General features: G+C 38.3%; 1 long non-coding RNA gene across 1 annotated transcript in view; it reads left to right on the top strand.

Annotated features, from left to right (window-relative positions):
* LOC105465746 (uncharacterized) overlaps positions 1-4,011 on the top strand; it is a 44,135-nt gene extending 40,124 nt beyond the window's left edge. Inside the window, exon 6 of the long non-coding RNA XR_977771.3 lies at positions 735-4,011. This is a non-coding gene — a long non-coding RNA (uncharacterized lncRNA). The remainder of the gene's footprint in view (positions 1-734) is intronic.
* The last annotated feature ends 13,799 nt before the right edge of the window (positions 4,012-17,810 follow it).

Genomic DNA, 17,810 nt, shown 5'->3' with positions numbered 1-17,810 from the left:
AATACTTCCAAGTAAACTAGTATAGCAATAATTTTTAATGGTTGAATAATATTTTATAAACAAGGGTTTACAAGAGTAAGTGTTCTATAATTTCTTCATTCACTCCCCTGTTAGGGGATATTAACATTTTGCTTGTTTTCTTGCCACTAAAACACGGTTGCAATAAATAGTTTTATACATCTGTTCCTACATGTTAGTGCTTATATTTCATTAGGAGAGAGTCCCACAAGAGAGATGGCTAGGTCAAGAATATACTTATTTTTAATTTTAGTGTATCTTGCCAGATTGCTTTCCAAGAAGTTGTAACACATCATATTAACATTGAAAGTATGAAAGTAATCTTTAGATTCATTTTGACAACAATGGGATGTTGTAGCTCATTGTTAAATTTTACTAGCCTGATGGGTACAAAGTGTTCTTTCTGTTTTTTTGGTTTTTTTTAGGTTTTTGTTTTGTTTTGTTTTTTCAAATAAGCATTTCTTTTAAGTGTTTCTTGCCTATTTAGGTTAACTCCTCTGTGGTTTATGATGCACTCCTAGGTTATGCTATTGGATATTCTATTGAGCTGTCATTTTCTTGTCAATTTTAATAGCTCTTTGTATGAGTATACATTAATGCTTTAACATCCACATTACATTCTCCATCATTATAATCACCTCTTGATTTTATTTGTAACAGTTTTGTTATATAAAAGCTTTTATTTTTTATTTTATTTTATTTTTTTTTTGAGACAGGATCTGGCTATGTCACCCAGGCAAGAGTACAGTGGCATGATCTCGGTTCACTGCCGCCTCAACCTCCCAGGTTCAACTGATCCCCCCATCTCAGCCTCCTGAGTAGCTGTGACCACAGGTGTGTGCCACCATGCCCAGCTAATTTTTTGTAAAAACAGGGTTTTGCCATATTGCCCAACCTGGTCTGAAACTTCAGGGCTCAAGTGATGCACCTGCTTTGGTCTCTCAAAGAGTCGCATTACAGGCACTGAGCCACTGTGCCTAGCAGAAGCTTTTAATTTTGAAATTGTTATATAATTCTGAATTTTCAGTGTTGGTTAAGAAAATTTTCTCTGCTCCTAGATTTTCTTACAAAAGTTTTCTCATTAAAATTTTACATCCAAATTTTAATTGTTAATCTGAAAAAGGTAAAATAAATACATTACTTTTGTTGTGTTTCTAAACTTCTGAACAGGTCATATTCAAAATTAAAGCCAGCGCTTTTAATCCAGACATGCATCACTTGAAAATGTGCTGGAAGGGTTTTTTTTTAAGTTAAAAAAAAAACTTACTAATATACTGCTTAAAACAATACAACTAATATACTGCTTAAAAATAAGCTGATTCTGTGTTTCCTAACTCTGCGGACTTCTTGTAAGATGTAACCTGAAATACTCTCTCTAACAGAAGAATTGAATATGGTCCATTTAATTTTAGTGTGATGACAGGTATTCCTGTTTTTTGTGTGTTGGTTTTTTGTTTGTTGGTTTTTGTAATTTCAACCTTTATTTTAGATTCAGGGGATATATATGCCGGTTTGCTACATGGATAGTGTGTGATGCTGAGGTTTGGAGTACAATTGATCTCATCACCCAGGAAGTGACTAGAGTACCCAGAAGTTTTTCAACCCTTGTCTGCCTCCTTCTCCCACCTCCAATATTCCCCAGAATCTATTGTTGCCTTCTTTGTCCATGAGTACCCAATGTTTAACACCCACTTGTAAGTAAGAACATATGGTATTTAGTTTTCTGTTCCTGAGTTAATTTGCTTAGGATGTTGGTCTCCAGCTGCATCAATGTTGTTGCAAAGAATATGATTTTATTCTTTTTTATTGCTGTGTAGTATTCTGTGATGTAGATACAGCACATTTTCTTTACCCAGTCCACCTCTGATGGGCATGTAGGTTGATTCCATGTCTTTGCTATTGTGAATAGTGCTGTGATGAAAATGTGAGTGCATGTGTCTTTTTAGTAGAACAATTCCTTTTATTTTGGATATACGCTCAGTAATGGGATTGCTGGGTTGAATAGTATAAATTGGTGCAAAAGTAATTGCATGTTTTACCATTGCAAATCATAGCAAAAGCCTCAATTACTTTTGCACCAACCTAATAGTTACAGTTTTTTGAGAAATCTCTGAACTGCTTTCCTCAGTGGCTGAACTGGTTTGCTTTCCCACCAGCAGTGTATGAGTATTACCTTTTCTACACAGCCTTACCAGTATCTATTATTTTTTGACTTTTTAGTAATAGCCATTCTGACCAGTGTGAGATGATATCTCATTGTGGTTTTAATTTGCACTTCTCTGATGATTAGTGATGTTGATTTTATGTTTTTTGTCCACTTGTATGTCTTCTCTTGAGAAATGTCTGTTCATGTGATAAACTCTGATGGAATGCACTATTTATAAATTTCTCTATGTGTTTAATTAAATATTTTGTTTTTTGCATTTGGGGGCTGTGTTTTTAAACACACACAAGTTCAGCTTTGTTATATTTTCCTATGAATTTTTTGTTAGCAGTATATAAGTAATCCTTTTGTTTATAATTACATTTTATACATGACATGCATGTTTTATACATGGTTGTGTTAGGCCATTCTAGCATTGCTATAAAAGAATACTCAAGATGGGGTAATTTATAAAGAAAAAAGGTTGAATTGGCTCTCAGGTCTGCAGGCTGTACAAGAAGTGTGGCACCAGCATCTGCTTCTGGTAAGGGCCTCAGGGAGCTTTTACTCATGACAGAAGGCAAAGGAGGAGCAGACACATTCACATGGCAAGAGTGGGAGTGAGAGAGGGAGCAAGAGCAACAACTGGCTCTTGGGTGAACTCATTACTGTGCGGATGGCACCAAGCCATTCATGAAGAATCCACTCTCTTGACCCAAACACCTCCCACCGGGCCCCATCTCCAACACTGGGGATTACATTTCAACATGAGATTTGGATTATTCTTAATGTATTCCTTCTTTCTTCAGGTTTATTACTTGTATTATTTTCTCATATCTTTATTGCTTATTATTGCTGTGGGTTGATCAAATTTGTATTTGTATTTTTTAAATATTTTTTAATTACCTTGTTTTAGAATTTCTGATGTAATTTTACATTTCATCAATGGCTGACCTTTCTTTGCTCACATTATCAATCAAAAATAACCCAAACATGTCCCCCTAAATTTCAGTTTACCATTTAATATGCTCATTTTTCCTTATTTTTCTGCCATCCCAATATCATAACAATGTTAGAAAACTTTCACCATCTTTTTCCTATAACTTTTCTTCCTACCCCTATGAGAACTTTAGAATGTTTTACTTCATATTCTCTTTGTCCACTCCACCCTAACTTCTTGATATAAATTAGGGAGTTATGCCTTATTTTTATCCTCTGTAACAGTTTTTTCAGACAGGTATTATATGTTACCTGAAGATTACATATAATTTGCCAAGAAAAACATTGTTGTGTGGTGTTTTTCAGGACTTTTTCTTTCTCTTTTGTTAATGATAAGTGGATTTAAAAATACAAGTTTAGTTTTTTAAAGTTAAATTAATATTTTTCCAAGAAATTGTTTATCTAAGTGTTATCTAAGTATTAAAATTTATCAAAGATAAAATTATTCATGTAGTCTTCTGTGTTTAAAAAAATCTCTATTTTAAATATAATGTGCCCTTTTCATCAATCACTTTTGATGTGAATGAACAGAGGTTTGTTCATCTTCGTAGACAATGTTTGGGGTTTGTATTTGTTGATTGGTCCTATCTATTTTGTTTTATTTACTTTCTTTTTCTCTTGTCAATATTTTCTTTCTCCTACATTTGGGGTTGTTTTGTTTCTAAACTATGAGTTGTTGATTACCCATGGTTTTCAGCCTTTCTTTTCATGCTAGTATTTAACATTATACATTTTTCTATGGACACTTTTATAGCTGCAGGTTACATTTTTTAATATAATATGGTCATCATTGTTTTGCTCTAGTTTCTAATGTACATTATAATTTTTTCTTAGAGTCAAAATAATCTAGAAGAGGGTTTTCATTCTGATATATATTAATAAATATAAATGATTATATTGTTTGATAAAACTTACTATTAATTATTAAGTGTTCAACATTTATATATATTCCATGTGTGTTTTTAAAGAATGTGTACCTTCAATTTCTGGGTGCAGAGTTGTGCATCTGTTCATTAGATAAAGTTTATAAATCATATTTTTCAAATATATGTTCATATCAATTAATTATTCATCTACTTTATCAATTAATTATGGGAAGAGGTGGGCTAAAATGTCCAACTCTGATGGAATTTCTCTATGTGTTTAAATATTTTGTTTTTTGTGCGGGGCTATGTTTTTAAGCTCATACAAGTTCATCTTTGTTATATTTTCCTATAAACTTTTCCCGTTAGCAATATATAAGTAATCCTTTTGCTTATCATTATGCTGCTGGAATGTATATTTTATTAATAAGGCTTCAATAGCTTTGCTTGGTAGTCTTTTTTTTAATCTATCATTTTCTATCTCTTTATTGTATTCACTGTATTTTGATGTCTCTTATAAACATTGCAATGGTTTGTTAAAAATCTTATCAAACAGTAATGACTTTCACTTTTACCCATACGAAACATAAAGCTAAAAGACTGGACAAAATATGTGAAGCAATGATTTCCAAACAGTGGACTTTGGACATTGACAGTGCAAGCCTTCAATCCCTAACAGAAGAGAATCTCATGAGATGACTCCCACTTCATGCTAGCTCTGTGCCTGGAGAAAATTTTCTGAGCAGAGCACAAAGAGGTAGAATGAAACCAGAAAGAAAACTGTGGCCCTACTCAGCTGAGGAAGAAGAGGTCAGAGTTCTGGAATCAGAAAGAGTAAGTAGGAAGGGTGCTGCACCTAAGGACTTTAGATCGTTGGTTTGGGACTGGGCCTCACACATGTAATGTGAGGCTGTTGAGACTGATGAGGACTGCTTCATGGTCAAGATCAGAAGGAATATGCTAGAGTTCAAGCCACCGTGCAAGATCTGTTAGCAACTCCTTAGGTGAATTGTGAAAGACGGCCAGGTATACTCTTTGCTATTGCAAATGGTCACACTTTCGCTTCTATCCAAGACTTATTGTTTATTTTACCTTTCCCTCTGTTTTAATTATGCTTGTGGGTTTTTTCCTGAACTTTTTTCACTCTGTCAAAATGTGTGCCAGGGCGCTCTGGGACCATTATCCAAATAAAACATGAAAATATTTTCTTTGCCAATTTTTCTTAAAAGGAATTGACCTGTAGTGTCATTAAAAATATAAAATTGATTTGAGGGTAGATATAAGACCCAAATATCATTAACCAGGTATTTAAATAGGAATGATTTAACTAGATAAACTCATTGTCAATGCATATTGTCAAGTTTTAAAAAATGTTTTGCAGAGACTGATGCAATCAACTCCCTAGTTATGGAATAGGGTAAAGACTAGAGTCAAAGAACAGTTCATGAGAATTAATAGCGTAGGTAGCCATCTACAAAGTGTTACCGACTGGCCTGCCATAGGCTCTGTCATAGTGTAGCCGACTGCCATGGTTACTACTTGAGACCGTGATTATAGCAGTTACTGTTGTTACTGCCTGAGATTGTCATTACAAACTGAACCAAGGGACAAACGTAGAAATTATAACAAAAAACAAAAGAAACTTTTGAAGGAAGGGGAGCCAGGGAAGAAAAAGAGAGCTCCCCACTTCTAGTGAGCAAAGGCAGTCCCTGAGCTTCCACAGCCGCTCCTATTTATTGGGTAACAAGAGCAAGGAGGAGGAGGTAAGGACTGGTCAGCTGCTTAATTGATCACAGGTTCGTATTGTTACTAACAGGCTTCAGATATACCTAATCACAAGAAACACTGCACTTGGGGCGTGACTGCCCTCAGCATTCCTTCTGGGTGGCAGACGCAGTTTTGTCAGTTTGCCAACATTCTGCATTTATGACAAACAGTTTTGTTGCTTACTCATATAGCCTCCAGTGGTATACTGAGTTGATCATGAGCCTCATTCTTTTGGCCTGTAACATCATAGGACCAAGATTTATGCTTAGAAAATTCCTTCCAGTCTTGACATCTACAGACATCATGTTCTTCATATCTCTGGAAATTCTTTGGTTTTTGTTTTGTTTTGTTTTGTTTTTTTGAGACAGACTCTCCTGCTGTCACCCAGGCTGGAGTGCAGTGGTGCTATCTCTGCTCACTGCAAGCTCCACCTTCCGGGTTCACGCCATTCTCCTGCCTCAGCCTCCCGAATAGCTGGGACTACAGGGGCCCGCCCCCACGCCTGGCTAATTTTTTGTATTTTTAGTAGAAATGGGTTTCACCGTGTTAGCCAGGATGGTCTAGATCTCCTGACCTCGTGATCCACCCGCCTTGGCCTCCCAAAGTGCTAGGATTACAGGCGTGAGCCACTACGCCCGGCCTGGAAGTTCCTTTTTTTCCTCTGTTTTTTGGAGACAGAGCCTTACTCTGTCCTCCAGGCTGGAGTGCAGTGGTGCAATCTCGGCTCACTGCAACCTCTGCCTCCCAGGTTCAAGCAATTCTCATGCCTCAGCCTCCTGAGTAGCTGGGACTACATGAGTGCACCACCAGGCCTGCCTAATTTTTAGTAGAGGGTTTCACCATGTTGGCCAGGCTGATCTCGGACACCTGGCCTCAAGTGATCTGCCTGCCTTGACCTCCCAAAGTGCTGGGATTACAGGCGTGAGCCACTACGCCCGGCCTGGAAGTTCCTTTTTTTCCTCTGTTTTTTGGAGACAGAGCCTTACTCTGTCCTCCAGGCTGGAGTGCAGTGGTGCAATCTCGGCTCACTGCAACCTCTGCCTCCCAGGTTCAAGCAATTCTCATGCCTCAGCCTCCTGAGTAGCTGGGACTACATGAGTGCACCACCAGGCCTGCCTAATTTTTAGTAGACAGAGGGTTTCACCATGTTGGCCAGGCTGATCTCGGACACCTGGCCTCAAGTGATCTGCCTGCCTTGACCTCCCAAAGTGCTGGGATTACAGGCGTGAGCCACCGCACCCAGCCAAAATGGGATGACATGTTGGATGGGCCAGGAAACAAACCTGGACCTCCCGCATGGCAGGTAAAAATGCTACCACTGAACCACCATGCACCTATGGAAGTTATTTCACAATACCTCTGGAAGGGGTAGTATTTAAGTGGGATCAGCTCTTTCCACAGGAATAATCAATAATTTCAGTGGTTCTCTTAGGGTCCAAGGGGCTTCCATCTATAGCCTGATACGATCTGGCAACATAATATGTGTTGAATGGCACTGAGTAGACACTTATATCTTACCACTTGTGCTATGAAACAACAGTGATTCCGAGATACTAGGTGACTTTTTATTGGCTTGTAAGCACCAGTGCCTTACTCTTTCCACTTCTCTTTGCTGCTTTCCTAGTAACAGTTCCCAGCAGCAAAGGCTTCTGTGAGCTTTACTATTTGGTCAGTCACTGGTCTGTAGAAGAGAGGTGGGGCAGATCAGAGCCAAAGTCCCCAGCTCAGAAATTCCTCTTCAACATTATTTTGGGGTGGCACCAAGAGTGATAGGCATTCTCGAAGCCACATTTTGCTATAGCTTCTCCTCTGCTCTCCCTATGGAGTTTTCACAGTGAACCTGACCTCATTTACTCCCTTTTTTTTTTTCCATCCTCTGGTGTCCTTCTGACTCCTCTCCCCAGGCATGCAGTAACCCCTACTTTATCGCTTTACTCATTACCCATTCACACGGGAACTGCACTGACCAACATGGTAGCCACTAGCCACATGCAACAATTTAAATTTAAATGAATTAAAACAAATTTTAAAATTCAGTCACTCGGTTGTTCTAGCCCCATTTCAAGTGTTCAATGGACACGTGAGGCTAGTGGACTAAGAAAGTAGACAGCACAAATATAGAACATTTCCATCATCACAGAAACTTCTATTTATTGAACAGAGTTGCACTGAAGTATAAATGACTAATAATAGCTTAAAATACTTTTCCTTCTGGGAGAGCTATATTTAACTGAATTCTTTTACTAAATGGATCCAGCTCTGATATTAGCCTTTGTTTAAGAGAAGCTTTATAAGCATCCAGCCTCTCCACTGCCCCTGAAAGCATAACACCTAGATCAGAGGTGCTCAGATCTAATTGCACATAGGATCACCTGGGAAACGCAATCAGACTCTCAGAAGGGAGCAGGGCAGGACACTTAATTTTTAAAGTCCAGGTGATTCTAATATTCAGTTGGCATTGAGAACCACAGACCTAAGCTGTTACTTGGGATGGCTAGGTCTCTGACGATGATAATTTTGCTTTAGGTGTAATGTAATCCATCAACCTGGCTTGTTACTTCCCAGAGCCACATTTACTATTGCATTCTGATTTTTGCTTGGGCTCCTTTGGCCCCAGAAACTTCCTTTGCTTTTCTTTAACTCACAGCAATTGATTTGTTAGAGTTTCTATTAATATATTTAATACTTAACAATACTGATAAGGAAGCCTCAATGATGCAGGTAATAGAGTGATAAGCAAATTTAAGCAGTAAGGCAAGAAGTCATTGGTTATTTGCTTTCTGCTGTTCCAATAACCACATTCATTTCCTATTAGCCAAACTAAAAATAACAGAGTAAAGAGAAAGAATATTTTTCATATAGTTATCAGAGGCCCACAGAACCCAGAGCCACAGAACAATCACTGCACACCATGTAGTGGAAGGCACTACTTTACTTACCTAGTGGAAAGAGGCACTAGGATTCAAGACACACACAGCTAGAGGTAGGAATACAAACCTGGTCACTCCCAGCAGAACTCTATCCAGTCTGTGCTCCTGTCACCCTCTGGTTCATTTAAAGCATTAATGTAACCACTCAAAATTCATATAACAAAGCAATATGTTCATTCAAAGCAGTATGTAACTAACAGAACAGCTTAAACCAAAAGCTATTGGGTTAGAAAAAAATGGGTTACAGAAAATGGATTGGGGAAACGGGTTAGGGAAAAAAACATGAGAGACAAACCCAAGTTTTTGGGCCCTAATTTTTTTTTTTTTTTTTTGAGACAGGGTCTTGCTGTGTTGCAGTGGTGCAGTCATGGTTCACTGCAGCTTTGACTTCCTGGGCTCAAGTGATCCTCAACCTCAGCCTCCTGAATAACCGGGACTACAGGCACATGTTCACCACACCCAGCTCGTTTTTAAAATTATTTTTTGTAGAGATGGGGTCTTGCTATGCTGTCCAGGTTGGACTTGAATGCTGGGTTCAAGCAATCCTCATGACTTAGCTTCCCAAGGTGCTGGGATTACAGGTGTGAGCCACCATGCCTGGTCAGGCCTAAATCTTACACATTTTGTGGAACTCTCTTTAAGGATAGAAAAAAATTAGGTATGAAACAAATATTTATTAAAGGTTACAAAAGAACAGTTTTCAAAGACTTTCTGCAAATCAGAAAATCCAGAAAAAATATTTCATTTATTAACCTCTGATACACCTTATACTACTTCTACTGTAATTTTTGCTGCACATGACAACATTCTTTTTTTGTAGAGATGGGGGTCTCACTATGTTGCCCAGGCTGGTCTTGAACTCCTGACCTCAAGCAATCTTCTTACCTCAGCCTCTCAAAGGAATTACAGGTGTGAGTTACTGTGCCTGACCTTTAACAACTTTCATATCACTATTTTGGCAAGAATAGTGTGCAAATTCAGTCTTTCCACCATTGTAAGGGAAATATTATTAGCCAATATTTATAGTTACTGATAGTTTAGAAAACTTTCAGCTTCAAACTCCATTATTGGTAATGACATATATATTTTTAGAATTCTCATCAAATCTAAAAACACTGTAGTTCCTTTTTTATATATAAGCTGTAATTTTTCTGCCATTTCAAGTTTTCTTGTGTAGTGACTTATTTTAAATGTTAATGCCCACTAACCAATGTGACACTGATGTTTTTTTATGGTGAATTAGGAGTGTATATTATCTTCGCTGATATCAGATTTCATGCCATGTCAGCAAGAAATTAATAAAAGCCTAAGCAAGAGCGAAGAGTATGGCCCAGCAAAGGAAGAAGTGCCCTTTGGCTGGAGCATGGTGTAAAGGGAGATCTAGAGGGGACATAAACTAAAAAGGTGTGTTAAAGCCAGGTTGGACATGAGTTGTAGTACCAAATGCTGTTGGTGGCTGAGGATAGACTATCATGTCTCAGTTAAAGAATTAAGAAAACTGTTTATGGATTACTGAACACATGAAAGGAGTGTAGGATCAGGAGAATTTTCAATAGAGTCAGACAAACCTCTGGATTCCGTCTCTACCCTGACTGGCATGTGAGGCCTCCCCAACAACCAGTAATGGGAGTGACTGCAAGCCGCCTAAAGAGACCTCACTAAACGCAAGTGAATGTGTCATCAACATCAACTCAACTAGCCCTTAGCTGTATTTCAAAAATGACATGTTTACTCTAACTCTACCTGGCAAGGGGGGAAACATGAGGCATCTGAAGTTGGAATCAAAAAGGAGAATATTCTGAACTAATTGGATAAAATGTCTTACTTTTGCAAATTTTACAAGTACATATGGCCACATGAAGACACTACTGGGACCCCACCTAGAGTCTTGATGTGACACATGTAAAGGAGAAGTCCCAAAGCTTAAGCATCAATAGCTTCGATGTAAATCCTCTGCTTGGAGCCAGATGCCTGGGTTTGAAACTTAGCTGTGTAACTGTACAGAAGTTACCTAATCTTTCTGGGCCTCAGTTTCCTCATTTGTGAAGTACTAACAATAGTATCTACCTCATAGGGTGGTTGAGAGGATTGATTTATATATGCAAATAGCAATAACAGTGCTTAGCACATATTAAAGGCTTTTTATTTTAGAACAAGCTTCTCCAACTCACATCTCAAAGGCTGCATGCAGTCCAGGATGGATTTGAATGCGGCCCAACATAAATTTGTAAACCTTTTTTTATTTTTTTGAGACTGAGTCTCACTCTGTCACCTAGGCTGGAGTGCAGTGGCGCTATCTAGGCTCACTGCAAGCTCCGCCTCCCGGGTTCACACCATTCTCCTGCCTCAGCCTGCCTAGTAGCTGGGACTACAGATGCCTGCCACCACGCCTGGCTAATTTTTTGTATTTTTAGTAGAGAAGGGGTTTCACCGTGTTAGCCAGGATGGTCTCGATCTCCTGACCTCGTGATCCTCCCATGTCAGCCTTCCAAAATGCTGGGATTAGCGTGAGCTCAAGCCACCAGGCGTGAGCCACCATGCCTGGCCAAATTTGTAAACATTCTTAAATTATGAGTTTTTTTGTGAATTTTTTTTTAATAGCTCATCAGCTGTTGTTAGTGTTGGTGTATTTCATGTGTGGTTCAAGACAATTCTTCTTCCAATGTGGACCAGAGAAGCCAAAAGATTGGACACCCCTGTTTTAGAAGTATATTAACAATAGATCACATTTGTATCGCATTCTTCATTATAATGTGATTCATCTGATCCTTTCAATATTTCCACAGTTTGGTTATCCTTGTTTCTGTTTTTCAGATGAGAAAATCCAGGTCACAGGATTTTAAGCAATTTGCCTCCCAGTATGTTTTAGATTTCTCTCCTTGGAGCTTTTTTGCTTACCTCTTTTATTGTACAAATGATATGGTAACATGATAATGTATGTATTTATCCCCATCCTCCACTCAGGCATAATCACTGATGGAAAGGCCAGGGTCTTGTCTGACTTCAAATCCCTAGGGCCTGTTAGTGGGCAATCAAAGCAAGTTTATGCCTTATATGCCTATATTTCTTTTTTTCTTTTCTTTTCTTTCTTTTTTTTTTTTTTTTTTTTATTTATTTTTTTTTTTTGAGATGGAATTTCACTCTTGTTGCCCAGGCTGGAGTGCAGTGGTGAGATCTTAGCTCCCTACAACCCCCACCTCCCGGGTTCAAGCGATTTTCCTGCCTCAGCCTCACAAGTAGCTGGAATTACAGGTGCCCGCCACCACACCTGGCTAATTTTTTGTATTTTTAGTAGAGATGAGGTTTTGCCATGTTAGTCACGCTGCTCTCAAACTCCTGACCCCAGCTGATCCATCTGCTCAGCCTCCCAAAGTACTGGGATTACAGGCATGAGCCAACACACCCGGCCAAATGCCTATATTTCTTAAAGGACTAGTCCTTATTTCTACCACCTGGCTTCATCTATAAACTCTGTGGATGCGTCTTTCAAGATATATCAATATGATCCTCTCTAGACATGCTAATGGTAATAATTGTTTGCAATTCCCATTCTTTTCTTAAAGAATGAGGCTGTCTTTTACATTATGGGGAAAACATGTCCAGTTTCTGACTATATTAAAGCATGGCAACTACTTGAAATGGGGAATTAAAAAACAGTTCTTCCCTTTAACACAAGCCAGTGGAGAGAAACAGAGCATGCTGGAACTAAAGTCATCTCCACATCTTTTGCTGGCCTTCTTCTAATAGCTGGAATTTCCTTTGGAAATCATTTATTATAGGTATCTACTATTCTTAGAGCACACTTATTGGCTGTAATTTCTTGCCAGTTTGCAAGTTACTCGTAATGTTTTCCACCATCAAGAATCCCTGTTGTGGTTTATTTTGAATGGACTTATTGCCCAGTTCCACTGGAAAACTTTTATGATGGAATTTGTAGCTACTTGATTATGTTTTTCCACATGTTTTATGTATTTAAAGCTCCTGGGGATTAGTGTATAGAAAACATGTGGATTTGGTTTGGGCTCTGATTTTTACTCATTTTCTCTGCAGGATTCCTTCAACCTACACAGTGACCAACCAGGTTGTGCTGCAGCCTAATCAATCAGGAATCTGAATAAAAATAAAACTGGAAAGTCCTCCTTTCCAATCAACAACTTCCACAGTTTACCTTAATAATCTTTTGTAGATGCTACAAAGCTGTGGTATCTCAGTTGTGTGAGAAAGCAAAACAAAACAAATTGAACTGGGCTCTTTTAAGAGCCCAGAAGATTAGAATTTAAATGTTCTGATTTTCTTTGTCTTTTTTTTTTTTAACACACTATCAGCCTATTGAGAAATGATTCCAGATTTACAAACTGAATAATAATAAAATTATATGACTGCTTTTCAAACTAAGAAAACTAGGTTTGCAGACCCTAAAATTGAGCTACTGTTTGCCCCAGCAATCCCATTATTGAGTATATACCCAAAGTAAAATAAACAGTTCTATCAAAAGACACATGCACTCACATGTTCATCACAGCACTATTCACAATAGGAAAGACATGGAATCAACCTAGGTGCCCAATAACAGTGGACTGGGTAAAGAAAACGTGGTATATATACACCATGGAATACTAAACAGCCATAAAAAGAAAGAAATTATGTCCTTTGCATTGACATAGATGCAGCTGGAGCCCATTATCCTAAGCAAATTAATGCAAAAACAGAAAGGCAAATACTATGAGTGGGAGCTAAACATTGATTACACATGGACATAAAGATGGGAACAACAGATACTAAGGATTACTCGGGGGAGGACATGGGCTGAAGAACTATTGGGCATTATGCTCACTACCTGAATCACAGGATCATTTGCACCCCAAATCTCTGCATCATGCAATACACTCATGTAACAAACCTGCACAAACCTGAATCCAAAATAGAATTTGCAAAAAATAAATAATAAATTTTTGGTTTTCTCTTTAGATCTTTCTGGTGAAAGATTCAGGTAATCAGAGTTGTCCTTGGATGAAGACATCCCCAAAATGTGTTTGATAGTTCTTCAAGGAGCTTATCTCTCCCCCTCCTTCTATATTATATTATATTATACTATATTATATTACATTACATTATATTTTTTGAGACAGAGCATTACTCTGTTGCCCAGGCTGGAGTACAGTGCTGCGATCCTGGCTCATTGCAACCTCTGCCTCCTGGGTTCAAACAATTCTTGTGCCTCAGCCTCCTGACGTAGCTGGGACTACAGGCATGCACCACCATGACCAGCTAATTTTTATAATTTTAGTAGAGACGAGGTTTCACCATGTTGGCCAGGCTGGTCTCAAACTCCTGGCCTCAAGCAATCTGCCTGCCTTGGCCTCCCAAAGTGCTGAGATAACAGGCGTGAGCCACGGCACCTGGCCCTTCTTTACTATTTTATTTTTACCTCCATGCAAATGTAAGAACTTTTGTTATTTATCTGATATTTAACAGTGAGCATTGATAGAAAGACTTTTGAGCAGGTGAAAATCACTGACTGAAAATGGAAAGTTAACATGTGAAATGGAAATTAGCAAGGTAACAGCAGTAGCAAAAAAGATATAAATAAGAATGGTTTCAACACTTGTTATGTCTTCACATTTTTTGAATCCTTACTAGTCTTCACCGATCCACATAAACTCCTGAAGAAGCCTAGAAATAAAGGATAGGACGCTACTCACACTCCTTCTTCCACTCCAATAATGGGAGAGAAGAAAAGAAAAGAAAAAAATACCTTAGACAATTAGTCACAAAGGAATTGACCATTTTTTTTAGAGAAGATGACCCCATTTCCTATAAATTTTTTAAAAAGGAAACTTTCTTCACTATTAATGGAAAGTTACAGCCACTTAAGGAACTTAAAATTTTGAATATATCACTTGGGAGAACTTTAATGAGTAGGAATGTCTTACTCATTGTTCCATGAGCTTGCTATTAATAGCTATAATTCAAGTGCATCACAAAGGTTTCAAGGATGCTCATCCACTGGGAGTTAGGTCCTATTTTTCTTATACACTGAAACAGGTAATTAATTAATAGCCTGGAGGACATGAGGTAAAAGATACAAAACATTATTTGAAATTTTTAATTTTTATTACTCTGCCCATCCTAGCATTCTCAACCTTTCTCATTTTCTTCAGTCACTCATAATTAGTAATTCTGAACTCCTTGCGGAACAGCTGACAGTCTCTTAGGAAGGGTCTTACAGGAAGGAGAGTGGAGTTAGTAGAACCAGACTTTGAATAGCACCCTTTTGGGACAGCAAAGTGTCCCAGGTACCAGCCCATTTTGTGCAACTCCTGATAACCTGAGCAGAAGGAAACAACTGGAACCCATGAGTTAATGGGTGCAGCACACCAACATGGCACATGTATACACGTGTCACAAACCTGCACGTTGTGCACATGTACCCTAGAACTTAAAGTATAATAAAAAATAAATAAATAAATAAAGTTGTGATAAATTCTCTTTACAATGGAGGGTCAACAAAAGAAAAAACAAGCCCATAAACTTTCCTCAGACAGAATGTAAAGTGATGCAAGACTCGCCTCAACCAGTTCTACGGTATCATTTAGCTGAGGGAGGATAATATAGACCTGTTTTCAAAGGTTGGTGAAAAGCCAGCTCAGTCCCATGGTTAGAGTTCATATTCTATAACCCTCAGGTGTTTCGTTTAGTTCAATAAATTTACTGAAGGCCAATTATGTGTTGATAACCAGAGCTGATACAGTAAATAAGATACAGTTCCTTTCTGCTAAGAGCTTGGCAGTTGATCACCTGATGAGCTGAGTCTTGAATTCTTCCCAACGTGACTGTCAATGAACCATGTTCACTTGGAGCCTTTCGCTTCTGAATGTGAAATAGATGCAGTTTCTTACTTGACTAATTGTATGTCTTATTCCTCTTTTTGGGTTATTTGTTGTCTGGGGGTGGGGCAGTTATCGAATGTTTATTCTAAGTATGTGCATTCATTTATTGCCATTCTACGTAAGCATACTTTCTTTTCATGCCTCTCATCCTTAAGATTTTATCCTTGGCTTTTTCCAAATCTCATTCTGCTGGTAATTTCTTTCTCCCTTTCTCTTGGGTTTTGACATATGTCTCTCTTTCTCCCTTTTTGTTGTTAACAGTAAACATATTTGAAGGCAGGAGGGCCTAATTGCAAAGCTAAAATTAAGGTTAAAAAATTAAAATATTTAACAGACATTAAGTACAAACTAAATGAAATATTTTGTTGATAGAATGGGGTGGGGAGATTTTGATAGTTAACTTTCACCTGTAAAGATTTATCTCTTTTTAGAAAATCTGAAGTTTGCTTCAGATTTAGAAAATATAAGCATGTTTAATTGTTAGAACCATTCATTTTTGCTATCTTTCGAACCTCTGGCTTTTATTTTTAATTTTAGAGTCACACACACACACACTTACACTACACATGCACAACTTTGTTGTATAAAGGAAACATCTCTTCAATGCCTGTGAAATAAAATACCAATTCTGAGTCCACCTCTTCAACATTTCTCTCCCTTCCTCCCTGACCCTGTCTGCTTCCATTTAATTGTTTTTTTACCACTCTGTACTTCCGGTGACACCCATGTGCATGATCTTTCCCCACTGCTACACTCTTCTGAAGCCTACCTTGCCTTTAACATCGATCTCTTTCTTGGATTGTATGAAACATTTTGACATTTGAGCAGAATAATAGTTAACAATAACAATGGCAACCATTTGCCTTGCTCTGCACTAGACACCACGATGCATTATCTTATTTTGTCCTCCTGATAGCCTTATAAGGGCGAGGAAATATAGGTTTAAAAACTTGCTCAAATTCACAAACTAGCAAATGTAGAAGTAGAATTGGATCTAAGGTTTACAGAACCCCAAGTTGCATGTTCCAAACCTAAAGAAAGAATCTCTGAAATAAACTGAAGGTGTAAAGACTTCTAGGTGAGAAGTAAGGGGAGAATTAATGGAAATTGGGAGGAGGGAAAAGTGGTAGAAAAAGTATAGTGATGGAATTGACAATACTTGATATTTAGTTGAATATGAAATCAGAGAAAGCAGTTAAACGAAACGCCATTGTTAGTTGCCTTGGTAACTAGGACAATGGGAGTTCTGTCCAAAGCCATCACCTTCATTGCTGGAATCTGAGCCAAGGAGAATACAGACATTTATTTTGAAATAATAGCTTAAGTATAACCTATGGCATTATTCCTCTGAGTAATGGAGGTTTGTCCCTGGCAGCCCTTCTGCCATGAATATTCAGATCTAAGCCTGATCTTATTTCTAAGGGAGCAGAGGGCAGACACTGCCGAGACCAAAGAAAGCAATGGTCGGCTTTGAATTTCAACATAGGTATTTTTGAAGTCTATGGTGAGATGATAATCTCAAAAGAAGTCTTTTTTATTATTATTATTTGTAAGATCCTGGCTTAATGTGGTTTTTCCAGAATTTCCAAATCTAGGCTTTGAATATTAAGTCATATACAGAGGACTAAAGCACAACCTCCACAACAGAGGTTGCAGTTGTGGAGATTGCTCAAGCAGTCTTCCCACCTTAGCCTCCCAAGTAGCTGGCACTTATAGGTGCCTGTCACCACAACTGGCTAAGTTTTGTATTTCTTGTAAAGGTGGGGTTTCACCATGATGCCCAGGCTGGTCTCGAATTCCTTGGTTCTCCCTCCTAGGCCTCCCCAAAGGCATGAAGATTTAATATAACTACACATTAGGGAAGGATACGGCTATGACATAAGTGAGAGCAATTCCTATGAGGGAGGTAAAGGAAATAAAAGTCCTTTCTATATCTAAGGGGAGGAGTTGAGTCTGGTGGGAGAGGAGAATGAGAAGAAGGACAGAGAGAGCATGTGAGCATGATGAAGCGTGAAGACAAGAACAAAAGCTGACCAATTTGGGGAGTCTAGTCCATGCTCTACTGCTGTCTTACAAAGGTGAAGAGGGACTTATTGATGATAGTCACAGTGGTAGAAGAACCCCAATCGCTTTGGAATAACCCCAAAGCCAGAGGATTTGCTCCTTCTTTCCTATGGCATGGCCCCTTCAGGAATACTTG

The sequence above is a fragment of the Macaca nemestrina genome, chromosome 5, assembly GCF_043159975.1.
Source record: "Macaca nemestrina isolate mMacNem1 chromosome 5, mMacNem.hap1, whole genome shotgun sequence".
Classification (NCBI taxonomy): Eukaryota; Metazoa; Chordata; class Mammalia; order Primates; family Cercopithecidae; genus Macaca; species Macaca nemestrina.
This window is presented reverse-complemented; position numbering and strand designations above follow the sequence as displayed.